This window comes from Zea mays, chromosome 5 (assembly GCF_902167145.1).
Source record: "Zea mays cultivar B73 chromosome 5, Zm-B73-REFERENCE-NAM-5.0, whole genome shotgun sequence".
Taxonomy (NCBI): Eukaryota; Viridiplantae; Streptophyta; class Magnoliopsida; order Poales; family Poaceae; genus Zea; species Zea mays.
The window spans coordinates 111877011-111886030 of record NC_050100.1 but is presented as its reverse complement, the minus strand read 5'-3'; positions in this window follow the sequence as shown (position 1 = coordinate 111886030).

The following is a 9020-nucleotide window of genomic DNA, read 5'->3' as shown; positions in this document are numbered from 1 at the left end:
ATAGCACTCTAAAACGAATTAAGAAATTAACGACTCGTCGCGCGACCGAGCATGCAACGAGACACTTCGCATTAATTATAAAGAGACGTTAAGCGTCATGCGACGAAACGCACGACGGCATACGTCGACTAAACTGAGTCTAAAGTGGAACGTCGTGTGAATACACGCACGATGTTACACCTTAAACAATCTGAAATTAAAATAGATCGTAGCGCGACGAAGCGCACGACGCAACACATAAATAGAATCTGAAATTAGACAAATCCGTCGCGCGACGAAGCGTGCGACGCAGCACGCTAACTAACGGAGTTTGACATTGACTACCAACGAAAAATAATCCCCGCGAGCGCGGGTTGCGCACGCGGGAACGCGCTAGCGGTAAACGGGGAAGCGCGAGGCCACGCGAACCATGCTAAGGGCCAGAACGACGCGCGCAGGGGGCCAAGCCGCCGGGGGCCGAGCCGCCGGGGGCCACGCCGGGGGCCGGAGGCCGCGCCGGGCGGGCAGGGGGCGAGGCTGGGGCGCCGCCGCGCGAGCAGGGGGCGGGGTCGGGGCGGGGGGTGCCGCCGTGGGCCGGGGAGGGCGGGGCCGGGGCGCCTCCACGGGCTGGGGAGGGCGGGGCCGCCGCGCCGCCGCGGGCTGGGAGGGGGCGGGGGCGCGCGCGAGCAGGGTAAAGGGAGGGCACGCGTGGGGGAGGAAGAAGAGGAGGTAGAGGGAGAGAGAGAGAAGGGGAGGGGAGCTCACCTCAGGGTCCAAATTCCGGTGATCGCCGTCTCCAATTCCTAGGGCACCACGGCGAGAGAGAGGTGGAAGAGGGAGAGGGGAGGTTGTTGCGCGGGAGATCCAAATGAGAGAGAGAGAGGAGGAGGGGCGCATGGGGGAGGTGTGGGCGCCAGGGGCGCGCAGGGCCGGGCCGGGCCGGGCCGGCGTGAGCCACTAAACGGAATTAAATCGTGAACCGAAATCCGAAACGGAACAAGACGAACACGCAACATTAGGCAAAGAAATGCGCCTCGGCATGATGCAACACCCGTGACCCTTAGGTTTTGGTTTATACATGACACGGACACCTGTCACTATATTGGTTTGAAATTGGGAAGGAGCGAAACAGGAAAGAGAAAAGAGAGTAACGCCCGAATTTGGTGAGAGAAAAGGAAAAAAATTCTACCCCAAATTCAGGGCGTTACACCTACAAATCTATATTGACAACGTCTCTAACACATATGGTCAAAACTAGGACCGGAGGAGGCATCGATCAACCTGCACGCAATCGCCAAAGAAGGGTAGTAGTTAATCCAGGACCGGAGATGAATCCCCAAACCTTCCGCCTGCTGGGTCGGAAGCCTTTTTCATTGCCCAAATCCAGCTACTACAACAGATGTCCCATGCCATGGCTAACATGCAAGCCCAGCTCTACAATAATCAACAACACTCACCCACCATTGCCACCCAGAGACAAACATCATAAATTCATGAGCCACAAACCTCCCACTTTTTCTAGCTCCCCGTATTCAGTGCAAGCTATTGACAGCTGAAATCCGTTGAAAAGATGCTCAACATTGCCTAATACACTGACTAGTCAAAAGTACTACATGCATCGGGTCACCTCACCGGCCCCGCTGTAGATTAGGGGGATGCGTACTGTGCAGCACATGCTACCGCCGACACCATCACCTAGGAAGAATTCTCAACCAAATTCAGAAACTATCATATTTCTACCGGTCTGATGAAGATTAAGGAGTTCCTTTCACTCAAAGTGGGAGGGATGACTTTGAATGAGTACAGAGACAAGTTCATCCAACTGTCTTGATATACACTCGCTGAAGTCGCTAATGATGAGAAAAAGCAGAAGTTATTCCTAGAAGGACTTGCTAGGCTACTCTAGTATCAGCTGATGTCCCACACATTTCCATCTTTTCAGAGACTTTTGGACAAGGCCATAGCTCTAGAACACAAGCATGCGGAGCTAGGTGAGATGAAGAGGAAGGCTACTAACCAGGGGAAGGCTAGAAGTAGTACTCGTCCCTATTATGCTTCATCACAAGGTACCCCAACTTGTGGCAGTTCTAGACAATAGTCTCAACAGGTTCAAGCTACTACACCCCAAGCAAGCATTCTAGTGGGACCAGTCGCTCCTAACACTTCAACCAACACGAGATGCTTTAAATGGGGGCAGGTCAGACATTATGCCAACAACTATCCTAACAAGGCTACCTACACTACTCTAGCTGCAATGAAGCAGGGCCAAGCCTCATGGGGTAAAAGACAACCCTTATATATCAATCGTGGGCAACAAAACTTCTTGCATGGGCAAGTCAACCATGTGGAAAAAGAGATAGATATCGAAGAGCCAGAAGACCAGGAAGAGGTGCCAGGAGAAGATGAGGAAGTCGGTGAAGAATATAATCAGTAGCAAAATTAGAGTCACCTATCTTTGTACTAATCTCAAGGTCGAGATTCTCTTTAAGGGGGGTAGGATTTGTAAACTCTTAAAACATAGTCTAGAGCATTAGGTAGCTCTTTGAGAAATACTATTAGAGGTTAATTTAAGTCTACGTTTTATTTGTGGGACATGATCTTAATTAAATAAATATGAAACAATAAGTTTGAATTTATGCATCATGCCGGAGATTTTTTATTGTGCATTTAATTTGAATGGGAAACACTCTAAAGAAATAAACATGTATTTAAGTTATAGAGATTCTTGATAAAAACTATATATTTATTTTCTTCTAAATTAAGTAAGTAGCAAATACTAAATAATCAATGGACTATATAATTAACTTATCACCAAAATAACAAATTGCACCCATGTTGATTTTGACTGTAAAATTGGAACCTTAACTAAATTTGAATCTAATTTGAAAACAAAATGAATTTGGAAAGAAAACAAAAAATAAAAATGAAAAGAAAGAAAAAGACCAGGTCCGCCTAGGCCCGATTCTCTTATCCAGGCCCATTTCTCCACCCTTGCTTTCCCCTCTCTTGGCGGCCGCATAGGCCACAAACCAAACCCACTCAGCTACCCTTGGAGCTGACAGGGGGACCCCACGGGCCAGCCGGTCACTGGACCATGGGTAACACTTGATAGCCACCACTCCCTCACATGCGCATGGACTTGCCCGCGCGTTAGCCTTTATCCCGTGCACATACGCTACTTCACATCTCTGCATGGGGGACCTAGCTACCAGTTTCATCTCTCCAACTGAACTTCGTTCTATGTCCAGGATATGCACCAAACTTCAGCGAGATTCGTGGCCCTGGTGAGTACCCTGCCCCATATATATGGCCATTTCCCCTCGTCCATCACTTTCATCCAGCTAAGATAGTCTAGCCAACCTCAATCTTGAGAGTCTTGCCATCGAGAGAAATAGGGAGAGGGAAGAGACCCGCCGCGAGCTCGATTCACACTGCGTCAATGACAAGGTCGTAGTGGAGTATCGGGGCATTTGTGGGTGACTTTTGATGCTAACCGTAGCCTCCTCAAGCGAAGAAAACCACCGATACATCATGAATTTCTCATTAGAGTAGCTCTCCACCGTGAAGCCACCTGTCACCGTGGCCCGACGTCTCCTCCACATCGACTCCAGTAAGACCCTTACCATCTTGTTCGCTGATGTATCCCTTAAGTGTAACGTGGTCCAAAATCGAAGAGTCGAACTCGAGCCATAGGTTTGAGGAGATGTTAGCCATTGCGCCGTCGCAGGATCGGCTCGGCTTTACGCTGCCGGCCAGGACTTGCGATGATTAACGGTGAATTTGCTCTCATTCGATTCACCACTCTTTGAGCGTCGAGTAGCAACTTTAGATTTGATAAGCATGCCCTATGGTGCCGATCCAAGTGTCTCCGACAAGTAAGCCACCAGGGGAACTCACCATCGTCGCTGGTTGACATGCTAGCATGGGGGACATGGGGGAGGTAGAGCTGGTCGTTGCTCCAAAGATGGAGGGCTAGGATCATATCGTGCGTACACCCTTTACGGGATCTGCTATAGACGTTGATCGCATATCCAACGGTCCAAGTTAAAATCCCTTAATAGCACATGTGGCTGTGCGGTGGGGATGTTATGTGGTCATTGATCATGTGTGGCAATCATGTGCTCCTTCGTGTGGTGTATGTCAGCCAGTCCATAGCCGCCACGTGTCCCTAGCATCTAGCGCCTATGGTAGTTTTGCATTCCAGTCCTTGAATCCGATTCAATATAAAAGTAATTTATTTTTAAGCATAAAACTTAAGTAAAATGGATAAAAGCTGAGACAATTCATATTTTCACATTTTAACTTCGTTTTAGTCTGTTCCAATTGCGCTAGCTTCGTAATTAAATTGTGTATGCAGTATCAACACTATTTGTAACATACCACGTACTTTTATAGTTAGATATTTATTTAACCTATTTTATTAGACTAACTCTTCTAATCAAGGTTTATTGTTATCATACACATTATTTTCTTAACTGCAACTCTGATTTTAGTGATTCTCAAACCTGCGATCTCGTAGTGGCGTGTAGAATATTCTTACACGTTATACTCCCATGTTTTGGTGTATTGTTATCATACCCATTATTTGCTTGATTATATGTATTGCTACGCATAGAAGTGATGTGACGAGAAACCTGAAGACCAACTTGGTTAAGCACCTGGATATCACAAGTATAAGGCAAGTTGTGCCCTTGATCACTCTTCTTTACCTAATAATTTTTCTGTTAATCACTGTGACATGCTCAGGTTAATTTGATGCGACCTAATAGGTTACCCAAGTTTTGTTCACCCTACACCTTGCAAACAAATGAACTATTGGGTAGGCCTGCTATTGTTCTACCTAGTGTTGGGACCATGCTTCGTCGCCGAAGGTCCTGCAGGAAAAAACAGCTTCGGCAAAAACTACTTATACATGATGCCGAAGCTACCACTCATGAAGCTTCGGTGTTATAGCGTATCCGAAGATGAAGGATCAAACCGACTTAAAGATAGAATGACCTTTTAGCCCATGAGGGTCTGAGTCATTGTTGTAAACTTTTATGAGGGGTATGATTGTAATTCCTTACAGGTTGTGTCCTGTGCCTATAAATAGTGAACAATATTTCTTTACTGTTCATGGGATCTTGTAATTGCAAAACGCATTGCTCTGGAATTATTGTTTCCTGCCAAGGCTAAGGTATAAATATGCCTAAACATTATGTTTTGGTATTTAAATTCATATAATAAAATATGTGAATAATGTTATCTATCTATGGCATATCTCTCTTTAGTACTCCATGTTTTATATTTTATTTCATATTGTTTTATGAGTCTGATCACGAAGGTATGACCTTCGTGATATTTTGTTCATGGTCTTCGTCCGAAGTTCATTAAACCCTTGGGGAGATAATGCTTCAGCGGACGAAGGGAATTTAATATTTAACATTTTATGTTGCCTTGTTCTTGATTCAAAGCATTTGAGAACAAGTCCCCAACATTGGCGCCCACCTCCGGTGAACTCACTTCCACTTTTTTGAGCTGATGGCTTCGATCAAGAATCAAGCTGGAACTACTTCGGCTCCGAAGCTGATTCTCCCGATAACAGGCGGTTCATGCTTAGAGCCGGCCAACAAGAAACAGAAGAAGGAGGCACAGAGAAGAGTACAACACGTAGGGGTACAAGGACCCTTCATCAAATCAAGATGGTCTCACATCCCAATTACCTTTTCTCAAGAGGATCTTCAGCTCAAGGATTACCCACACATGATGCTATGGTTATCTCTTGTGTGATCAAAGGATTTCTGGTCCATAATGTTTTGGTTGATACAGGCAGTGCAACTGACATCATATTTGCTAAGGCCTTTAGACAGATGCAAGAGCCCGAAGACAAGATCAATGATGCCACACATCCCCTTTGTGGCTTCGGAGGAAGGCAGATTGTAGCACTCGAAAAAATCACAATGCCAGTAACCTTCGGATTTATCAACAACACAAGGACTGAACAAGTTGTGTTCAATTTGTTGACATGGAATACCCTTACAATGCAATCATTGGTCGTGGTACTCTCAATGCTTTCGAAGCAATTCTTCATCCAGCATATCTTTGCATGAAGATACCTTTGGACCAAGGACCCATTGCTATTCATGGAAGTCAGGAAGCTGCCAAAAGGGCCGAAGGAAACTGGATAGACTCAAAAGAAATCCATAACATAGATGGAGTTGAAGCTTGTGAGCAATACAAGTTCAGAAGGGAGAAAGCTGCTTCGGCCGATCAGCCGAAGCCCATGCTCTTATGCGAGGACATAGCAGAGCAGAAGGTGCTATTGGGATCCCAACTATCCGAAGAATAGGATAAAACCTTGATAAGGTTTCTGTTCAACAACAAAGATGTTTTTGCATGGTCAGCTAATGATCTTTGCGGAGTCAACAGGGATGTCATTGAACACTCGCTCAATGTTGATCCATCCTTCAGACCCAGAAAGCAGAGGCTTCAGAAAATGTCTGATGACAAGGCCGAAGGTGCTTGGAATGAAGTGAAAAGACTCCTCAGTGCCGGAGTTATCAGAGAGGTAAAATACCCAGAATGGCTGGCTAACACTATTATGGTAAAGAAGGCCAATGGTAAATGGAGGATGTGTATCGATTTTACTGATCTCAACAAGGCCTGTCCGAAGGATGAGTTTCCATTGCCAAGGATAGATTCCCTAGTTGATGCAGCAGCTTCATCAGAGCTTATGAGTCTGCTGGATTGTTATTCAGGCTATCATCAAATTTGGATGAAGAAGGAGGATGAGCCGAAAACCAGCTTCATAACCCCTAGTGGAACATATTGTTACCTTCGGATGCCTGAGGGGCTCAAGAATGCTGGAGGAAGCTTCAGCAGAATGACAGCGAAGGTTCTTCATTCTCAGATAGGCAGAAATGTGCTAACTTATGTTGATGATATCATTGTAAAAAGTACGAAGCAAGATAATCACATTGCTGATCTGCAGGACACCTTCGCTAATTTTAGACAGGCCGGTTTAAAGTTGAATCCAGAAAAATGTGTCTTCGGAGTGAAGAAAGGGAAATTTCTTGGCTGCCTAGTTTCAACAAAAGGGATTGAGGCTAATCCAAATAAAATCAAAGCTATCCTTCGAATGGAACCACCAAGTACAAAGAAGGGGGCTCAAAGATTGACAGGAAGACTGGCATCTCTCAACAGATTTATATCTAGATCAGCAGAGAGAAATTTACCATTTTTCGAAGTACTGAAGTCAGCCGAAGTTTTTCAATGGGGACTAGTCCAGTAGAGAGCCTTCGAAGAGCAGAAGCAATATTTGATAGACCTAACAACACTAACTCCACCAATGCCAGAGGCTCCTCTGTTGTTATATGTGGCAGCTTCGCACTCAGCGGTAAGTGCAGCACTTGTCCAGGAGAAGCTTGAAGGCCAAGTCAAAAAGCAAGCCCCAATATACTTTGTATCCGAAGTTCTTAGTTTATCAAAGAAAAATTATACAGAATTGGAGAAGGTGCTGTATGCTGTTTTGATGGCCTCCAGGAAGCTTCGGCACTATTTTCAAGCATACAATATAGTTGTTCCTTCTTCACAACCGTTGAAGGATATTATGAGAAATAGAGAAGCTACTGGAAGGGTTGGAAAATGGGCTGCGGAACTCAATGAATTTTGTATTGATTATGTGCATAGATCTTCGATTCAGTCCCAAGCGTTGGCAGACTTCATTGCTGACTGGACGCCAGGGGCTCAGGAAGAAGAAACGAGTAAAGATGCTGAAGTTTGGATAGTATTTTGCGATGGATCTTGGGGAACCTTCGGAGCAGGAGCAGCTGCTGTGTTGGTCGCACCTTCCAAAGTTAAAACTTGTTATGCAACAAGACTTGATTTCAGTTGCACGAATAACATTGCTGAGTACGAAGCTTTGCTCTTTGGTCTTCGGAAGTTAAAGGCGATGGCAATCAGAAGGGCGGTTCTTAAAACTGATTCCCATATTATTTCTGGTCATATTGACAAAAGTTATAAAGTAAGAGATCCGAAGCTTGAAAAATATTTAGACACGGTCTGAAGGATTGAGGCTTCCTTTGAAGGGTTTTCTGTTAAAAATATTCCTCGTGGAGAAAATGAATATGCTGATTTATTAGCCAAGTCAGCAGCACATGGGCTGCCCTTACCTTCGGAAGTATTTTTCGAAACAATAAAAGCACCTTCGGTTGAGCTTCTTGAAAGAGCAGTCCTCAACATATCCCCTGTCTATAGTGAAGAATGGAGAACTGAGATCATCTCTTTCCTTCAGGGTAACTTTCTTTCAGATGACGAAGCTTATAACAGGAGGATAGAGGCAAAAGCTCGACCATATGTTATAATAGAAGGGGAACTATACAAGCGTGGGGTCTGTTCTCCGTTACTCAAGTGTTTATCTAGAGCCGAAGGTATAGAATTGATGAAGGAAATACACGCAGGCCTGTGTGGATCTCACATTGGATCTAGGCCTTTGCTTGGAAAAGTTTTTCGTCAAGGATTTTATTGGCCAAAGGCAGCTTCGGATGCAGCGGAATTAGTCCAAAAGTGCGAAGGTTGTCAGAAATATGCAAGAGATCAAAAACAACCTTCGTCTCTAACTCAGTTAATACAACCCACTTGGCCGCTGCAAAGGTGGGGCCTTGATTTGTTAGGTCCGTTACCACCAGCACAAGGGAATTTAAGATATGTTGTAGTGGCAGTGGAATATTTTTCTAAATGGATTGAGGCAAAGCCTTTAGCCACAATAACTTCGGTCACTATTCAAAAGTTTTTCTAGTAAAATATTGTTTGTCGCTTCGGAGTGCCGAAGGCTATTACTGTGGATAATGGGACGCAGTTTGATTCCGAAGCTTTCAGAGAATTTTGTGTTCAAATTGGCACGAAGATCCATTTCGCATCAGTTCGACATCCGGAGTCAAATGGACTTGTTGAAAGAGCTAATGGCATCATAATGACAGGAATAATGAAGTTAATCTTCAATCAGCCCAGGGGAAAGTGGCCAGACGAATTAATCAAAGTGGTGTGGAGCCACAACACAACAA